This window comes from Ambystoma mexicanum, chromosome 3p, assembly GCF_040938575.1.
Source record: "Ambystoma mexicanum isolate Mex_15411 chromosome 3p, UKY_AmexF1_1, whole genome shotgun sequence".
Classification (NCBI taxonomy): Eukaryota; Metazoa; Chordata; class Amphibia; order Caudata; family Ambystomatidae; genus Ambystoma; species Ambystoma mexicanum.
This window is the reverse complement of record NC_090925.1, coordinates 1204993647-1205014671: the sequence shown is the minus strand read 5'-3', so window position 1 is coordinate 1205014671 and position 21025 is coordinate 1204993647.

The window sequence follows — 21025 nt, the reverse complement described above, 5'->3', positions numbered from 1 at the left end:
TTCAGCTCAGTATGGAAAAACTGTTCGCAAGACATTCACAGGGGCAGGCCTTGGACAATGAGCTTCTTTTGTTGCGACAAGGTAATCAAGACCTTTTGGCTTATATTGCGTCTTTCAACAGACTGATAGTGGAAACTCAATGGCTTGAGGACAAAAGGATTACGCTGTTTTATAGAGGTCTACGTGTAGAGCTCAAAGATGTGTTAGCCCAAGTAGTGAATCCCCCACAAGATTGTTCGGACTATATAGACTTAGTCGTTCAAATAGATCACAGACTGCAGAACAGGAAGGCCGATCGTTCCAAGTTTGATGCTCGAGTATTTTCCAAACCGCCAACTCCTTCCAAAGGAGTAGACTCCGGGGAACCCATGCAAATAGGGGGTCTGAAAGGTCCTCTAACACAAAAGGAGCGGGAAAGGAGAAAACAGTTGCAATTATGCCTCTATTGCGGAAACTCAGGGCACTTTCTTCGAGACTGTCCGGTGAAACCTGCCAAGAAGGCTGTCGGAGCTGCAGTTACCAAAGTTACAAACTCTGAGCAGGGAAACGACCTCGCCCGACAAGAATAGAGGTCCTCTTGCCGAGCATGATAACCAGTTCCGTGACCTCGCATTTCGTGATACCTATGGTCCTCATTAGCCCTGATAATCCGGATCGATTACATGCAATTGAAGCTTACGTCGACAGCGGTGCCATCGGCAATTATGTGGATCATGAAATGGTTTTGAGGATGAATCTAACTCTTTGTCCCAAGGCTGTAAAGGACGTCATTACTACGGTGGATGGTACGGAGATAGCCTCCGGGCCAGTAACGCATACCACTCAAGAAGTGACGCTAGTAAGTCAAGATGGACACCATGAGAAGATTGTGTTCGATGTGATCAAGGCCCCTCAGTTTCAGATTATTCTAGGAATACCTTGGTTAGAGAAACACAATCCTCTGATCGATTGGCGAGCAAGAACGGTCCAGTTTCCAGAATGTGTCTCCACTTGTCACCCTCCACCTGGTGTTGCACTGGCAGCACTTTCTTCAGAGACTCCCCAGTTACCTCCCGAATACCTAGAATACCAAGATGTTTTCCGGAAGGATCAGGCTAACTCTCTACCTCCTCATAGGTCTTATGACTGCCAGATAGACCTGATACCTGGATCTACTCCTCCTTGTAGTAGAATGTATGCCCTCACCGAGCCTGAGAACCTTCACCTTCGACAATACCTGGATCAATACCTGGCAAATGGGTTTATTCGTCCTTCCAAGTCCCCTGCTTCTTCAGCTTTGTTCTTCGTTCCAAAAAAGGAAGGAGACCTTAGAACTTGTATAGATTATCGCTCCCTGAACCAGATCACCGTTAAGAATAGATATCCGTTACCTTTGATCCCTGAACTCCTGGACCAAGTCAGAAAAGCATGCATATATACAAAGCTGGATCTTAGAGGAGCTTACCACTTGGTACGAGTAAAAGAGGGCGATGAATGGAAGACGGCCTTCCGCACCAAGTATGGGCTATTTGAATATCAGGTCATGCCCTTCGGACTTTGCAATGCCCCGGCCGCCTTTCAATATTTTATGAACGATGTCCTCAGAGAGCTCATAGATGTGTGTGTTGTTGTTTACATTGACGACATCCTCGTTTATTCTTCATCGAAATCTGAACATCGGAAACACGTGAAAATGGTCCTCGAAAGATTGCGTCAACACAAACTTTTCGCTAAGTTGGAAAAATGTATTTTCAACGTGACTGAAGTTGAATTCTTGCGATTCATATTAACACCTGGCGGAGTGCGTATGGATTCAAAGAAGGTCGATGCAGTTCTCAAATGGCCATCACCATTCTCCGTAAAAGGTGTGCAAAGCATGTTAGGCTTCGCTAACTTTTACCGCAGGTTTATCCCCAAATTCTCTCGAATAGTCCAGCCCATCACTGCCTTGTTAAAGAAAAACAAACGTTTTGAATGGTCTACCGAGGCGGAACAAGCTTTCCAGGATTTGAAGACTAAATTTATCTCTGCACCAATCTTAAAACACCCTCGCCCCGAACTCCCCTACATCGTGGAAACTGATGCTTCAAGCCTTGCCATGGGGGCAGTTCTATCACAAAAGGACCCGGTAACCAATCAGTTGCATCCCGTGGCATTTTGGTCCCGCAAATTCTCGCCTCCTGAAATCAATTACACGATTACTGACAAGGAACTTCTGGCTATCAAGTCTGCCTTTAAGGCTTGGCGGCATTATCTGCTGGGGGCCCGACACACCGTTACTGTGATTACAGATCACCGAAACCGGCAATATTTGAAAACCGCAAAAGCACAATCCTCTAGACAACTCCGTTGGGCATTATTCTTTGCCGAGTTTGACTTCATAATTACCTATCGACCTGGTACAAAAAACGGTAAAGCTGATGCCCTTTCTCGGATGGGAGTGGAAGAACACTTGATCAACCCTAAACCTGTACCAATCATTCCCGAACAAAGAATTCTGGGTGTAATCGCCACACAATCCATAGAGGAAGTTAAGGATAAAGCCAGGCAACTTGTAACTCCAGCAGACATACAGAATTGGCATCTGCAGGGAAAGGACTTTGCAGTAAAGGACAACTTATTGTATTTCCAAGAACGATTATACCTACCCAGCACAGATTTACAGAAAAAAGTAATCTCTTGTTATCACGATTCTTTAATGGAAGGACATCCCGGTATAGCCAAGACCTCAGAAAAGATCAAGCGCTACTTCTGGTGGCCGTCTTGGAAAAAAGATATCAGAGACTTTATAATGTCCTGTGGAGTATGCGCCCAAAACAAGAGTCAAAAGGAAAGACCAGCAGGCCTCTTACGCCCTATTGACATCCCACCTCACCCTTGGCATACGCTTTCTATGGACTTCATCACCGATCTACCTCCATGCTCCGGATACAATACGATTCTAGTAATCGTGGACTTATTCTCCAAGATGGCGCATTTCATTCCGCTCAAAGGCTTGCCAACAGCAGCAACTCTGGCCCGAGAATTTCTCGAAAACATCGTCCGACTGCACGGTTTTCCTTCGGTTCTAATTTCGGATCGAGGTAGTCAATTTATTTCTCATTTTTGGCGAAGTTGCTGTCGGTCGGCTCAAATTGATGTGAGACTATCGACCAGTCACCACCCTCAGACCGACGGACAAACCGAGAGGACCAATCAAACTCTGGAACAGTATTTACGCTGCATGCTGCAACAAACTGAAAAAACTTGGAAAGACATCCTTTGGATAGCCGAATATGCCTACAATAACTCTGTCCATTCGGGAACTGGGAAAACCCTGTTTTTTCTTTTGTACGGCAGTCACCCTCGAACCTCGGAGTTGGATCCCCTCCAAGATCTTGAAACACCAGCAGTAGACTACCTGCATTCTACAATCACCCAAGCCTTTAAGGAAGCTGTTTCTCACCTTCAAAGGGCTAAAGAACAATACAAGAAAGGAGCAGATCAACATCGGAAGGAAGCCCCTCAATATCAAGTAGGGGATCAAGTCTGGTTATCCACCAAATATCTACCTCTAAAAGGGCCACGCACATTCAACCCAAGATACCTTGGTCCCTATTCCATCACTACCATAGTAAACCCAGTAGCGGTCAAGTTGGACTTGCCCCCGCACATGAAGATACGTCTCTCTATTAAAACCCGTGCAACCTCAAACCCGACTAACTTAATCTCCAAAACCTATCCTAGTTGATGGAGAACTCGAGTTTGAAGTCAAAAGCATTCTGGACTCCAAGATCTCCAAATCTAAACTATTTTACCTAATTGACTGGAAAGGCTACAGCCCCCAAGAGAGATCCTGGGAACCTGCTGAATATGTCCATGCTCCTCGCCTAATCAAAAGATTTCACCGAACATTTCCTGACAAGCCAAAACCCCTGGAGAAGCCCGGTTTGGGAGGGGCCTTGAGGGGGGTACTGTCATGATCTCTGCTTCCAAAAGGTCAGGGTTTTCCCAACTCCCTTGGAAGCAGATCCATAACCCAGGTTCCGAGTGCCAACCAGTCCCAATTGGGACCTTTTGGACCCAGTCCTGGTGCCAGTGGCACCAGGCTCATAAATATGCCCAGTCCCAGCGCTGGAAGCGCCGGGCTCATAATGCTTGGGTGGACTTACCTGCAGCAGACCATGCTGCTTACTTGCCTGCCAGTTGAGCCTCTGATCCTCTTCTGTTTGGAACTACTTTTCCTGTTGGGTGGGGCAGGAGCCACTCCCTAGGTTCAGAACACTGGAACTCTTCTGGAAGGCAGGAACTCTTTTCTTACCTAGGCGTGGCTGTGGAAGGAGACACCTAAGCACTACAGGAGGCTATTTAAACCACACCCGATGGATGAATCTTGCTTTGCGTTATTCTGCATCCTCTGCAGCAGGACGCTCATCGTGTCTTCTGCATCTGATCCTGGGCCTAAGGAAAAAGGCTTACCATCCTGAATCCAGTCTTCAGCAACACCTATAAAGACAAGAAAGAACAGGTTAGCATTACGGTCTTCAGTGACAGCTCTTCACTTACCTGGTCCATCGGCTGTCACCAACGCCTCGCGCTGCATTCCGACATCTGAAAGACAAAGGCTTACCTACTCTTCGTGCGCTCCGGCGGTCTTCACACTGCATTCCGGCATCTGAAAGACAAAAGCTTACCAACTCTTTGCACGCTCCGGAGGCCTTCGGCGCTGCATCCCGCATCTGAAAGACAAAACAAGGTGCGTTTAAAGACATTGGGGAACTTTAATACTCACGTGCCATTACTCCTTTCCACATCTAACCCAGTGGGTATTCTGGCACCCTGCAGCCGCTCCGAACTTGTACCTGCAAAATAAAACGACAGTTAGAGCGCATCGTGAAGCAGGCAACAAGCGCTTACTTACGTGCTTCCAGGCGCTTCTATTCATCACACAGGCTCCATCTTCAACTCACTTCAGCCCATCATCCACCATCGCCGGAACCCTGCAAAACAAGAGACATCATTACTAAAGAATTTAAAGACATTAGAATTACTCGAAACTTACCGTTCGTGCAGTAAACGACGGACAGCAGTCCTCTGAAGTCAAGAGGCCTGCTCCCCTTATCCAGTGAAGAAACTGGTTACAGCACCCTGCCCCGAGGCAGATGGAGAGCACGGCGTTCACTTACCTAAGGTGAGAGCGTTAACCTTCGGGGTTCTACAGGAGAAGAGAAAGGGAAGAAGAGAGAGACATTCAATAACCCAGTTCATTAATCCCATATTTTCTATCTGCAGACATCTTACCCTTCGAGTCAGACATACAGTGCACAGAGGTCCAGCCCAAAGAGCCAGCCGTGTGTTACACATCACCTTTGAAGATACGGTATACGCCCAGTCAAGACCGGCGCCTCTACGGGAATCAGGTGAGCGTTACACCGGGTTCCCTTGATGGGTACGAATTTAGCGGCTAACCAAACTTTGTCTCCTACTTGATAATCAGGGGCCTTTTTCCGGTGTTGGTCGGCAAATCTCTTTTGTTTTTCTTTGGCATGAATAAGGTGTTCCTTTGCCCTTTTGAAAGCCTGAGTAATGGTTGTGTGTAGAGTCTTTACCGTTGGCATTTCTAAGCTGGCTGGAAGGTCTAGTTCAGAGGTACGTGGATGTCTGCCATGAAGGGTACAGAAGGGTGTTTGTCCCGTGCTTGAATGCAAAGAATTGTTATATGCATATTCGGCTATCCATAGTAGGTCTTTCCAATTCCTTTGTGGTGCAGCATGCACCGTAAATATTGCTCGAGTGTCTGATTGGTTCTCTCGGTTTGGCCGTCCGTTAGGGGATGGTGACTGATAGATAGCCGAACGTCGATCTCCGCCATTGCACAGCATTCTTTCCAGAAGTTTGAAACAAACTGGCTGCCTCGATCAGAGACCAGAACCGAAGGGAAGCCATGTAGCTTAACCATGCCCTCCAGGAACACTTTTGCTAAAGTGGCTGCGTCTGGGAGGCCTTTGAGAGGAATAAAATGGGCCATCTTCGAGAATAAGTCCACAACTACAAGGATGTTGTTGAACCCTTGGCTTGGCGGTAGATCAGTGATGAAGTCAAGGGAAAGAGTGTGCCATGGAACTGGAGGAATGTCCAATGGTTGTAGGAGACCAGATGGTTTTTGTTTCTGTGATTTATTTTGTGCGCAGACACCGCAGGACTGAATATACTGAATGATGTCCTTACGCCAGGTAGGCCACCAAAAGTTCTCTTTCACCGTAACTAGGGTTTTGGCGATCCCAGGATGCCCTTCGATCAGTGAATCGTGATAGTTTGAAATAATATGCTGTAGTTATTCGTTCTTGGGTACATATAGGCGATCCCTAAAAAAGGGTAGGTGGTCCTTGATGGTATATTGTTCTCCTTGAGTTTGCCATGCAAGGTAGGCATCAGGATTCATTGTCCATTGGATTTCTTTTCGTAGTTCTGCTTGTGTTAAGGCTGTCGTGATACCCAAGAGTTTGTCTTTATGTATAATAGGTACTGGGTCTGGAGTTGTATATACTATTTCATCTATGCCCATGCGAGATAAGGCCTCCCCCTTTCCGTTTCTGACTCCTGGTCGAAATGTGATTACATAATCATATTCGGCGAAGAAGAGGGCCCACCGTAATTGGCGCGAGGACTGGGCCTTGGCTGTTTTGAGATATTGCAGGTTTCGTTGGTCTGTGATGACTGTAATGGTGTGTCTGGCCCCCAGATGGTAGTGCCCCCAGGCTTTAAAGGCGGATTTGATAGCCAGGAGTTCCTTGTCCGTGATGGCATAATTAATCTCTGGAGGTGAGAACTTTTTCGACCAGAAGGCCACAGGATGTAGCTGGCCGGTTTCCGGGTCTCTGTGAAAGGACAGCCCCCATTGCGAGACTGGACGCATCAGTTTCAACGACATAAGGGAGGTCTGGACGAGGATGTCGCAGGATTGGAGCGGAGGTAAACCTTTGTTTAAGTTCTTGAAAGGCTTCTTCTGCTTCTTCGGTCCAAGCAAACTTTTAATTGTTTTTTCGTTATAGTACTGTGATTGGGTACACAACCTGAGAGAAGTCTGGGATGAACCGGTGGTAGAAGTTCGCAAAGCCCAGCATGCTTTGTACCCCTTTCAGAGACGTCGGTGAAGGCCATTTCAGAATGGCATCTACATTGTGCACGTCCATTCTGATGCCTCCTGGAGTAAGGATAAAACCAAGAAATTCTACTTTGGTGACGTGAAAAAAGCATTTTTCAAGCTTTGCAAACAAGCGATGTTGACAGAGCTTGGTGAGGACTGAACGAACGTGTAACGCTCACCTGATTCTCGCAGAGGCGCCGGTCTTGACTGGGCGACTACCGTATCTTCAAAGGTGATGTGTAGCACCCGGTTGGCTCTTTGGGCTGGACCTCTGTGCACTGTATGCCTGACGTGTAGAGTAAGATGTCTGCAGATAGAAAATATGGGGTTAATGAACTGGGGTTATTGGGGTGTCCCTATCTCTTTCCTCTTCTCCTCTCCTGTAGACCCCCAAAGGTTAACGCTCTCACCTTAGGTAAGTGAATGCCGAGCTCTCCATCTGCCTCGGGGCAGGGTGCTGTAACCAGTTTCTTCACTGGATAGGTTGCGCAGGCCTCTTGACTTCAGAGGACTGCTGTCCGTCGTTTACTGCACGAACGGTAAGTTTCGAGTCATTCAAATGTCTTTAAAGTCTTTAGTAATGATGTCTCTTGTTTTGCAGGGTTCCGGCGATGGCGGATGACAGGCTGAAGTGAGTTGAAGATGGAGCCCGTGTGATGAATAGAAGCGCCTGGAAGCACGTAAGTAAGCGCTTGTTGCCTGCTTCACGATGCGCTCTAACTGTCTTTTTATTTTGCAGGTACGAGTTCGGAGCGGCTGCAGGGTGCCGGAATACCCACTGGATTAGATGTGGAAAGGAGTAATGGCACGTGAGTATTAAAGTTCCCCAATGTCTTTAAACGCACCTTGTTTTGTCTTTCAGATGCGGGATGCAGCGCCGAAGGCCTCCGGAGCGTGCGAAGAGTTGGTAAGATTTTGCCTTTCAGATGCCGGAATGCTAACCTGTTCTTTCTTGTCTTTATAGGTGTTGCTGAAGACTGGATTCAGGATGGTAAGCCTTTGCCTTTCAGATGCCGGAATGCTAACCTGTTCTTTCTTGTCTTTATAGGTGTTGCTGAAGACTGGATTCAGGATGGTAAGCCTTTTTCCTTAGGCCCAGGACCGGATGCAGAAGACACGATGAGCGTTCTGCTGCAGAGGTTGCAGAATAACGCAAAGCAAGATTCATCCACCGGGTGTGGTTTAAATAGCCTCCTGTAGTGCTTAGGCATCTCCTTCCACAGCCACGCCTAAGTAAGAAAAGAGTTCCTGGTAAGAAAAGAGTTCCTGCCTTCCAGAAGAGTTCCAGTGTTCTGAATCTAGGGAGTGGCTCCAGCCCCACCCAACAGGAAAAGTAGTTCCAAACAGAAGAGGATCAGAGGCTCAACTGGCAGCAAGTAAGCAGCATGGTCTGCTGAAGGTAAGTCCACCCAAGCATTATGAGCCCGGCGCTTCCAGCGCTGGGACTGGGCATATTTATGAGCCTGGTGCCACTGGCGCCAGGACTGGGTCCAAAAGGTCCCAATTGGGACTGGTTGGCACTCGGAACCTGGGTTATGGATCTGCTTCCAAGGGAGTTGGGAAAACCCTGACCTTTTGGAAGCAGAGATCTTGACAGTACCCCCCTCAAGGCCCCTCCCAAACCGGGCTTCTCCGGGCGTTTTGGCTTGTCAGGAAATGTTCGGTGAAATCTTTTGATTAGGCGAGGAGCGTGGACATATTCAGCAGGTTCCCAGGATCTCTCTTGGGGGCCGTAGCCTTTCCAGTCAATTAGGTAGAATAGTTTAGATTTGGAGATCTTGAAGTCCAGAATGATTTTGACTTCAAACTCGAGTTCTCCATCGACTAGGATAGGTTTTGGAGATTTGGTTAGTCGGGTTTGAGGTTGCACGGGTTTTAATAGAGAGACGTGGAAGACCGGATGTATCTTCATGTGCGGGAGCAAGTCCAACTTGACCGCTACTGGGTTTACTATGGTAGTGATGGAATAGGGACCAAGGTATCTTGGGTTGAATGTGCGTGGCCCTTTTAGAGATAGATATTTGGTGGATAACCAGACTTGATCCCCTACTTGATAGTGAGGGGCTTCCTTCCGATGTTGATCTGCTCCTTTCTTGTATTGTTCTTTAGCCCTTTGAAGGTGAAAAACAGCTTCCTTAAAGGCTTGGGTGATTGTAGAATGCAGGTAGTCTACTGCTGGTGTTTCAAGATCTTGGAGGGGATCCAACTCCGAGGTTCGAGGGTGACTGCCGTACAAAAGAAAAAACGGGGTTTTCCCAGTTCCCGAATGGACAGAGTTATTGTAGGCATACTCGGCTATCCAAAGGATATCTTTCCAAGTTTTTTCAGTTTGTTGCAGCATGCAGCGTAAATACTGTTCCACAGTTTGATTGGTCCTCTCGGTTTGTCCGTCGGTCTGAGGGTGGTGACTGGTCGATAGTCTCACATCAATTTGAGCCGACCGACAGCAACTTCGCCAAAAATGAGAAATAAATTGACTACCTCGATCCGAAATTAGAACCGAAGGAAAACCGTGCAGTCGGACGATGTTTTCGAGAAATTCTCGGGCCAGAGTTGCTGCTGTTGGCAAGCCTTTGAGCGGAATGAAATGCGCCATCTTGGAGAATAAGTCCACGATTACTAGAATCGTATTGTATCCGGAGCATGGAGGTAGATCGGTGATGAAGTCCATAGAAAGCATATGCCAAGGGCGAGGTGGGATGTCAATAGGGCGTAAGAGGCCTGCTGGTCTTTCCTTTTGACTCTTGTTTTGGGCGCATACTCCACAGGACATTATAAAGTCTCTGATATCTTTTTTCCAAGACGGCCACCAGAAGTAGCGCTTGATCTTTTCTGAGGTATTGGCTATACCAGGATGACCTTCCATTAAAGAGTCGTGATAACAAGAGATTACTTTTTTCTGTAAATCTGTGCTGGGTAGGTATAATCGTTCTTGGAAATACAATAAATTGTCCTTTACTGCAAAGTCCTTTCCCTGCAGATGCCAATTCTGTATGTCTGCTGGAGTTACAAGTTGCCTGGCTTTATCCTTAACTTCCTCTATGGATTCTGTGGCGATTACACCCAGAATTCTTTGTTCGGGAATGATTGGTACAGGTTTAGGGTTGACCAAGTGTTCTTCCACTCCCATCCGAGAAAGGGCATCGGCTTTACCGTTCTTTGTACCAGGTCGATAGGTAATTATGAAGTCAAACTCGGCAAAGAATAATGCCCAACAGAGTTGTCTAGAGGATTGGGCTTTTGCGGTCTTCAAATATTGCAGGTTTCGGTGATCCGTAATCACAGTAACGGTGTGTCGGGCCCCCAGCAGATAATGCCGCCAAGCCTTAAAGGCAGACTTGATAGCCAGAAGTTCCTTGTCAGTAATCGTGTAATTGATTTCAGGAGGCGAGAATTTGCGGGACCAAAATGCCACGGGATGCAACTGATTGGTTACCGGGTCCTTTTGTGATAGAACTGCCCCCATGGCAAGGCTTGAAGCATCAGTTTCCACGATGTAGGGGAGTTCGGGGCGAGGGTGTTTTAAGATTGGTGCAGAGATAAATTTAGTCTTCAAATCCTGGAAAGCTTGTTCCGCCTCGGTAGACCATTCAAAACGTTTGTTTTTCTTTAACAAGGCAGTGATGGGCTGGACTATTCGAGAGAATTCGGGGATAAACCTGCGGTAAAAGTTAGCGAAGCCTAACATGCTTTGCACACCTTTTACGGAGGATGGTGATGGCCATTTGAGAACTGCATCGACCTTCTTTGAATCCATACGCACTCCGCCAGGTGATAATATGAATCCCAAGAATTCAACTTCAGTCACGTTGAAAACACATTTTTCCAACTTAGCGAAAAGTTTGTGTTGACGCAATCTTTCGAGAACCATTTTCACGTGTTTCCGATGTTCAGATTCCGATGAAGAATAAACAAGGATGTCGTCGATGTAAACAACAACACATACATCTATGAGCTCTCTGAGGACATCGTTCATAAAATATTGAAAGGCGGCCGGGGCATTGCAAAGTCCGAAGGGCATGACCTGATATTCAAATAGCCCATACTTGGTGCGGAAGGCCGTCTTCCATTCATCGCCCTCTTTTACTCGTACCAAGTGGTAAGCTCCTCTAAGATCCAGCTTTGTATATATGCATGCTTTTCTGACTTGGTCCAGGAGTTCAGGGATCAAAGGTAACGGATATCTATTCTTAACGGTGATCTGGTTCAGGGAGCGAAAATCGATACAAGTTCTAAGGTCTCCTTCCTTTTTTGGAACGAAGAACAAAGCTGAAGAAGCAGGGGACTTGGAAGGACGAATAAACCCATTTGCCAGGTATTGATCCAGGTATTGTCGAAGGTGAAGGTTCTCAGGCTCGGTGAGGGCATAAATTCTACTACAAGCAGGAGTAGATCCAGGTATCAGGTCTATCTGGCAGTCATAAGACCTATGAGGAGGTAGAGAGTTAGCCTGATCCTTCCGGAAAACATCTTGGTATTCTAGGTATTCGGGAGGTAACTGGGGAGTCTCTGAAGAAATTGCGGCCAGTGCAACACCAGGTGGAGGGTGACAAGTAGAGACACATTCTGGAAACTGGACCGTTCTTGCTCGCCAATCGATCAGAGGATTGTGTTTCTCTAACCAAGGTATTCCTAGAATAATCTGAAACTGAGGGGCCTTGATCACATCGAACACAATCTTCTCATGGTGTCCATCTTGACTTACTAGCGTCACCTCTTGAGTGGTATGCGTTACTGGCCCGGAGGCTATCTCCGTACCATCCACCGTAGTAATGACGTCCTTTACAGCCTTGGGACAAAGAGTTAGATTCATCCTCAAAACTATTTCGTGATCCACATAATTGCCGATGGCACCGCTGTCGACGTAAGCTTCAATTGCATGTAATCGATCCGGATTATCAGGGCTAATGAGGACCATAGGTATCATGAAATGCGAGGTCACGGAACTGGTTTTCACGCTCGGCAAGAGGACCTCTATTCTTGTCGGGCGAGGTCGTTTCCCTGCTCAGAGTTTGTAACTTTGGTAACTGCAGCTCCTACTGCCTTCTTGGCAGGTTTCACCGGACAGTCTTGAAGAAAGTGCCCTGAGTTTCCGCAATATAGGCATAATTGCAACTGTTTCCTCCTTTCCCGCTCCCTTTGTGTTAGAGGACCTTTCAGACCCCCTATTTGCATGGGTTCCCCGGAGTCTACTCCTTTGGAAGGAGTTGGCGGTTTGGAAAATACTCGAGCATCAAACTTGGAACGATCGGCCTTCCTGTTCTGCAGCCTCTGATCTATTTGAACGACCAAGTCTATATAATCCGAACAGTCTTGTGGGGGATTCACTACTTGGGCTAAAACGTCTTTGAGCTCTCCACGTAGACCTCTATAAAACAGCGTAATCCTTTTGTCCTCAGGCCATTGAGTTTCCACTATTAGTCTATTGAAAGATGCAATATAAGCCAAAAGGTCTTGATTACCCTGTCGCAACGAAAGAAGCTCATTGTCCAAGGCCTGCCCCTGTGAATGTCTTGCGAACAGTTTTTCCATACTAAGCTGAAAGGCTTGAAAATCATGGAGAACCGGATCATCTTGATTAAGTAGAGGGATCGACCAGTCTGCCGCATTGCCACTAAGGTACGAAAGTACAAAAGCTACTTTTGCTTGATCAGTTGGAAAGGCTGCTGGCCGGCATAAGAAGTGCAACCGGCACTGATTGATAAATACTGCAAACCTCTTTGGGTCACCAGAAAATCGTTCGGGCGGAGCCAGAGGTACATTCCCAGGTAGGTTGATCTGCACTGGATTCATAGAGGATGTTGAAGGAAGATTTGCCCCTGATGCGGGTAACGGGGTCTGTCCGGCTTGTGACTGTAGCACTTGTCTAGCAAGATTGTCTGTTCTCTCCTTGGAAATAATTAGTTCCCTTCTTAGAGCATTCGTTTCCTGACGAGCTGCATGCACTTCTGCCCTTAATTCCCCAAGTAACCGGGCTAGGGGGTCAGTATCCGAGGTTTCCATAGCGCCTGGGCGAGAGTTTTGCGGTAGGCTTTGCGTTCTGTAACGCTCACCTGATTCTCGCAGAGGCGCCGGTCTTGACTGGGCGACTACCGTATCTTCAAAGGTGATGTGTAGCACCCGGTTGGCTCTTTGGGCTGGACCTCTGTGCACTGTATGCCTGACGTGTAGAGTAAGATGTCTGCAGATAGAAAATATGGGGTTAATGAACTGGGGTTATTGGGGTGTCCCTATCTCTTTCCTCTTCTCCTCTCCTGTAGACCCCCAAAGGTTAACGCTCTCACCTTAGGTAAGTGAATGCCGAGCTCTCCATCTGCCTCGGGGCAGGGTGCTGTAACCAGTTTCTTCACTGGATAGGTTGCGCAGGCCTCTTGACTTCAGAGGACTGCTGTCCGTCGTTTACTGCACGAACGGTAAGTTTCGAGTCATTCAAATGTCTTTAAAGTCTTTAGTAATGATGTCTCTTGTTTTGCAGGGTTCCGGCGATGGCGGATGACAGGCTGAAGTGAGTTGAAGATGGAGCCCGTGTGATGAATAGAAGCGCCTGGAAGCACGTAAGTAAGCGCTTGTTGCCTGCTTCACGATGCGCTCTAACTGTCTTTTTATTTTGCAGGTACGAGTTCGGAGCGGCTGCAGGATGCCGGAATACCCACTGGATTAGATGTGGAAAGGAGTAATGGCACGTGAGTATTAAAGTTCCCCAATGTCTTTAAACGCACCTTGTTTTGTCTTTCAGATGCGGGATGCAGCGCCGAAGGCCTCCGGAGCGTGCGAAGAGTTGGTAAGATTTTGCCTTTCAGATGCCGGAATGCTAACCTGTTCTTTCTTGTCTTTATAGGTGTTGCTGAAGACTGGATTCAGGATGGTAAGCCTTTGCCTTTCAGATGCCGGAATGCTAACCTGTTCTTTCTTGTCTTTATAGGTGTTGCTGAAGACTGGATTCAGGATGGTAAGCCTTTGCCTTTCAGATGCCGGAATGCTAACCTGTTCTTTCTTGTCTTTATAGGTGTTGCTGAAGACTGGATTCAGGATGGTAAGCCTTTTTCCTTAGGCCCAGGACCGGATGCAGAAGACACGATGAGCGTTCTGCTGCAGAGGTTGCAGAATAACGCAAAGCAAGATTCATCCACCGGGTGTGGTTTAAATAGCCTCCTGTAGTGCTTAGGTGTCTCCTTCCACAGCCACGCCTAAGTAAGAAAAGAGTTCCTGGTAAGAAAAGAGTTCCTGCCTTCCAGAAGAGTTCCAGTGTTCTGAATCTAGGGAGTGGCTCCAGCCCCACCCAACAGGAAAAGTAGTTCCAAACAGAAGAGGATCAGAGGCTCAACTGGCAGGCAAGTAAGCAGCATGGTCTGCTGAAGGTAAGTCCACCCAAGCATTATGAGCCCGGCGCTTCCAGCGCTGGGACTGGGCATATTTATGAGCCTGGTGCCACTGGCGCCAGGACTGGGTCCAAAAGGTCCCAATTGGGACTGGTTGGCACTCGGAACCTGGGTTATGGATCTGCTTCCAAGGGAGTTGGGAAAACCCTGACCTTTTGGAAGCAGAGATCATGACAGAACGTGCCTGACATGATCTTGTTCCGAGGCTGAGTATACTAAGATGTTGTCTATGTACACTAAGGCGCACACATCAATTAACTCCCTTTAGACGTCATTCATGAATATTGGAATGCCACAGGAGCGGTGCATAACCCGAAGGGCATGACTTGATATTCAAACAAGCCGTACTTAGTACGGACGGCGGTTTTCCATTCATCTCCTTTTCTGACTCGGACCAGATGATACGCTCCGCGAAGGTCCAATTTGATATAAGTCTGGGCATCTTTAACTTGGTCTACCATCTCAGGGATAAGTGGCAAGGGGTAACGGTTCTTCACGGTGATCTGGTTCAATGTACGGTAGTCAATACAGGTTCTCAAGTCTCCTTCCTTTTTCAGTACGAAGAATAAAGGACTGGCTGCGGGGGACTTCAAAGGTCGGATAAATCCATTTGCAAGGTACTGGTCTAAATAGGATTTCAAATGAAGGTTTTCTGGTTCTGTGAGAGTGTAGATCCTGCCGCAAGGGATTTGTGCACCAGCAACAAGGTCGATCTGACAGTCATAGGGCCTGTGCGGCGGCAATGCATTGGCTTGGTCCTTTCGGAAAACATCCTGGAAATCATGGTATTCACTTGGCAAGGTATTAGTTGCTCCCAGGGTTGATACTGTCGCTCCGGGAGTCATTGTCACGAGTGTTGGGAACCAGCGTATTATCCTCCAAATCAGATAAATCAATGTCCACCTCCCCTTTCTCCTCACCTGTCTCTTCCGGAACGGGGTTTCGTCTGGAAGTCTTGTTCTTGGGCTTCTTCTTCTTTGTGAAGAGGTACGGCCGTCCGCGGGAAGAAGCCACCCTGATCCCCTGACAAACAGGGAAGCAGCCGGCCCCCGTCCCGCAGAAACCAAGATGAGAGGAAAAAAGCAGCCGCTTAAAAAAACCTCTCTACGGATGTAGTTGGTACCAATGCTGTGCAGGAAGAGATGACTGTGAGCCCGGGAATGCAGGAATAACCGGAGCAGGATAATCAAGGTAAGTTTCTCGGTGCAGCAGTAAGCTGGAGAGTCCGGTGAAGCTGATACTGAACAAGGAGCAGTGCGAGAGTCCGGAGTGGAGATACCGCCAAGAACCAGGAACGGGAGAAAGGAAGGAGAGGAGAGAAGTAGAGCGAAAGGATACCGCGATAAAGGTCGCGGTAATTGGCAACAGGAGTAAGGAAAACAAAGTAGCACGGCAACAAGGCACAGGAAACAAAGTTGCAACGCAGAGAGCCCAGGGGAGGGCGTGGTTAAATACAGGAACAAGAGAAAAAGACTAGACCGTCAAACCAGGAAGTGAAGAGAAAAAACACGGAACATTCTAATGGCTCCGCCAACGCCAAGCCTTCCATAACCGCCAGCGACCACCAAAAGACGGCGGCATGACAGTATGCCCCCTCCCAAGGGACACCCCCCCCGGCTTCCCCGGGAACAGACGGTGAAACCGCTGAATCAACGCAGGAGCGTGAACATGAGACACCGGTTCCCAGGAGTCCTCCGAGTGTGGATACCCTTTCCAGTGGATGAGATACTCCAAGCGACCCCGCCGATAGCGGGAGTCACGAACGGAGGCCACCTCATACTCATCGGAAGGAACCGCCTTGGGGACCGGGTCCTGTGGCAAAGGGCGATGGTAGGGATCACCCTTGCATTCCTTCAGGAGAGAGGAATGGAATACAGGATGGAGACGGTGCATGTGTTTGGGCAACCGAAGGCGGAAGGCCACGGGGTTGATCTGGTGAAGTATAGGGAAAGGACCCAGGTACCGGGGAGACAGTTTAGAGGGGCGAAGCCAGCGAGGCAGAAACCTAGTAGACAACCAGACCTTGGTGCCCCTTCGCCAAGCTGGAACGGGCTGGCGCTTAAGATTGCAGTATGATCGATACCGAAGACTGCTCGCCCGTAAACCTCCCGTGGCAGACTTGTGAGCCTCCGAGATACTGGTAAGTAAGGCATCCACAGATGGAGTGGTAGACGGAGGAAAGGAGAGAGAAGGAATAAAGCTGGGATGGAAACCATAGGAACAAAAGAAAGGACTGAGACCAGTGGCACTGTGCTCGGCATTGTTATAGGCAAATTCCGCGGTGACCAGCAGACTAACCCAATTATCCTGTTGGGCGTTTGTGAAGCATCGAAGATACTGCTCCAGCATGGCATTGGTTCTTTCAGTCTGCCCGTTAGTCTGAGGGTGGAAACCAGATGATAAGGCCCATTCCATTCCCAGTCTCTCACAAAGCTCCTTCCAGAACCTTGAAGTATACTGAGAACCTCTGTCAGAAATAATCTTGTCCGGAGTACCATGTAAGCGAAATATTTCTCTGGCAAATACAGCCGCCATCTCAGCGGCAGTGGGAAGACCAGCCAAGGGAGTGAAATGTGCCATCTTAGTGAAGCAGTCGACAGTTACCATGATGCATGAACAACCTTCCGAAGGTGGCAGATCCACAATAAAATCTGTGGAAATAAGGCTCCAGGGTCTCTTGGGAAGGTCCTGTTGTTGGAGAAAACCAATCGACTTTTGAGTGCAATGTTTGGATCGACAGCATACCGGACATGACTTGACGTAGGTTGAAACATCTTTGGCCATACCGGTCCACCAGAACCTGCGATGAAGCAATTCCAAAGTGTTCTTAACACCTCTGTGTCCTGCCGTTGGATCATCGTGGCACCACTTTAAAGCCGATTGACGGGTGAATCTGTCTGGCAGAAACAATCGCTGTTGCTTAAAACATAAACCATCTTTAAGGGATAGATCCTTTGAGAGAGGAGAGGTGGACCGCGTGGCCTTGCGGACCCTTTCTAAGAAAGACTCCACCGAACAGATTACCTTGACTTCAGGAAGCATGAGACTGGGAAATTCTTTCTGAGACATGTCTGAATAAGGCCTTCTAGAAAGAGCATCAGCTAGTATGTTCTTGGAACCTGGTAAATAGGTCAAAGTGAAATCATATTGGGAGAAAAAATGCGCCCAACGAGCCTGACGGGAGTTGACACATTCCATCTTTTGCAGTACTTTAAGATTCTTGTGGTCAGTTCTGATTTCAAAGGGATGGTTAGCCCCTTGTAGGAGATGTCTCCATTCTTCGCACGCAGATTTCATGGCCAGGAGTTCTTTTTCTATCACTGAATAGTGGGTCTGACTGTCATTCAGTGTCTTGGACATGTAGGCAACCGGATGTTCCAAACCTTCATGTTCCTGTAGAAGGGCTGCACCAATCGCCGCAGAGGAGGCATCAGTCTCCACAATGAATCTTAGATTCTGATCTGGTTGATGAAGTACCGGGGCCGAGCAGAATTCCTCCTTAAGTCGTTGGAAAGCTCGGTTTGCCTCAGAAGACCAGATAAAGGGCATTGAAGACTTTTTTAACAGCCTTGTAATGGGAAGAACTCGATCCGAGAAACCTTGGATGAATTTGCGATAAAAATTGGCTAGCCCTAGAAACCTTTGGACGTCTTTGATGGAATGAGGTGTAGGCCATTGCAATATGGCGTCGATCTTAGCGGGATCCATGCGGATTCCTTCCGAAGACAGGATAAAGCCAAGATAGTTGACCTCGGAGGCTTGAAAAATGCACTTATCAGCATTGGCTTTAAGTAGATTGTCTTGCAGTCTTTGAAGGACTTGTTGGAGGTGATCCGAATGGAGTTGGGCGTCTTTAGAATAGACCAGTATGTCGTCAAGATAGACGACGGCACAATGAAAAAGTAGATCAGAAAAGATGCGATCCATGAATCTTTGAAATATTGCTGGAGCGTTGACTAGGCCAAAGGGCATGACAGAGTATTCGTAGTGTCCGAAGGGAGTGCGAAAAGCAGTCTTCCATTCATCACCGGATCGTATTCGCAAAAGGTGGTAGGCTCTTCTTAAATCGATCTTAGAAAAGATTTTTGCTCCTTGTACTGCTTCCAGAATGTCTCCGATCAGTGGCATGGGATACCTATCCCTAAGAGTAACTTGGTTTAGACCCCTATAATCGATGCAAGGACGAAGTTCATTGGAACCTTTCTTTGGAACAAAAAAAAGTGAAGCCCCTGCAGGGGAGAATGAAGGTCGGATCAGGCCATGATGTGAATTAGAATCCAGATATTCCTTGAGAGCCTTCTTTTCCTTGAGGGAAAGGGAAAACATTCGTCCAAAAGGAACAACAGCATTGGGTTGGAGAATGATCTGACAATCCTCTGGTCTATGAGGAGGTAACTCCTGCGGGCCATCGTCCGTAAACACCTCCTGGTAGCGGAGATATTCTTTAGGGATGCTGTTTACCTTCAACACTTCTAAACTGGAGGTTATATCTGGTAAAATGTGGACAGAAGTATGCAGGGTCTGTGAAGAACATGATTGACGACAAAAAGTTGAGGTAAATGACAATTGGTTCTTTGTCCAATCAATGGTCGGGTTATGCTTCTGAAGCCAAGAGACCCCCAGGATTACTGGAAAATGAGCTGCTCGGATGAGGTTGAATTGAATGGTTTCGTTATGATGTAGGATCTTCATCTGCATCGGAGGTGTGGTATGGGTGATTAGACCCGAGCTGAGTGGTCTACCATCTACACCTTCCACCTTTTGGTCCTCGTCTTTCTGCAAACGGCGAATACCGACCTTTTCCGCCCAAACCAAGTCCATAAAGCAACCAGCAGCGCCGCAGTCCAGTAGTGCCAGAACCTCATAGGACTGCTGAGAGATAAACAACTCTACTCCGACTACCATGAGACGGTTGTCTTCTGTGGTAAGCATGGGTGTGACTGATAAAGAAACAAAGGGACCAGTAAATCCCCCTCGATAACTCGTCCCTACTAGCTCCGAGGAATGGCGTTTCCCGAACGTCTTGGTGGTACATTAGGGCAGTCTCTAAGAATATGTTGGTTAGATCCACAATACATGCACAGGTTGTTCTCCCTGCGTCTTCTTCTTTCTTCTGAGGTGAGTGGTCCTCGAGTAGTCCCAATCTGCATTGGCTCCTCTTTCGACGTACAGGTAGGAGAAGGAGAGGTAATCCCAGGATCAGGCGTAGCAGGAAATCCACGCTGTTTTCTACGTTCAGACCGCCGTTCTGAGAGACGGAAATCCAGCTGTACCACTGTAGACCATAAGTCGGTTAAAGTAGCTGGTCTGGTTACCCTTGCTAATTCATCCTTAAGGTCTTCCCTCAATCCTCGGCGAAAAATGGTGTACTGAGCGTTCTCTTGCCAGCCTGCGTCTGCAGCCACTCGTTTAAAGCGGGAAATGTAGGACAGAAGATCAGAACTTCCCTGTCGAATATCCAGTAACTGTTCACTGGCGACTACCGCAGACTCTTGCCTTTCAAAGGCCAATTTGAACTGGGTGGTGAACCCGGCGTAATCGTGTAGTAACGGGCTGGCACTGGTCACAAGCGGAGTAGCCCAGGAAAGAGCGTTACCCGTAAGGTTAGATATCAGAAACCCTATGCGGGCCGCATCTGAGGCATATGTCTGAGGTCTGAAGGTGAAATATATTATGCAAGCCTCCATGAATTCTTTAAATTCAGTAGGTGATCCGTTATATTTACCGCAGGGTAAGGACATGGGAGGCAGATCACTCCGGGACTGTTCGAAGTGGTCGACTCGCTGTCTTAGAGCAGCGTTTTCGGCTTTCACAGCCTGTAATTCTAATGTCACATTCTGCATTGCTGTGAGCAGCTCTTGGACCTGTTCCGGAATAGACATTGCAATCTCTTTCGGGCGTTGCAAACTGTCACGAGTGTTGGGAACCAGCGTATTATCCTCCAAATCAGATAAATCAATGTCCACCTCCCCTTTCTCCTCACCTGTCTCTTCCGGAACGGGGTTTCGTCTGGAAGTCTTGTTCTTGGGCTTCTTCTTCTTTGTGAAGAGGTACGGCCGTCCGCGGGAAGAAGCCACCCTGATCCCCTGACAAACAGGGAAGCAGCCGGCCCCCGTCCCGCAGAAACCAAGATGAGAGGAAAAAAGCAGCCGCTTAAAAAAACTTCTCTACGGATGTAGTTGGTACCAATGCTGAGCAGGAAGAGATGACTGTGAGCCCGGGAATGCAGGAATAACCGGAGCAGGATAATCAAGGTAAGTTTCTCGGTGCAGCAGTAAGCTGGAGAGTCCGGTGAAGCTGATACTGAACAAGGAGCAGTGCGAGAGTCCGGAGTGGAGATACCGCCAAGAACCAGGAACGGGAGAAAGGAAGGAGAGGAGAGAAGTAGAGCGAAAGGATACCGCGATAAAGGTCGCGGTAATTGGCAACAGGAGTAAGGAAAACAAAGTAGCACGGCAACAAGGCACAGGAAACAAAGTTGCAACGCAGAGAGCCCAGGGGAGGGCGTGGTTAAATACAGGAACAAGAGAAAAAGACTAGA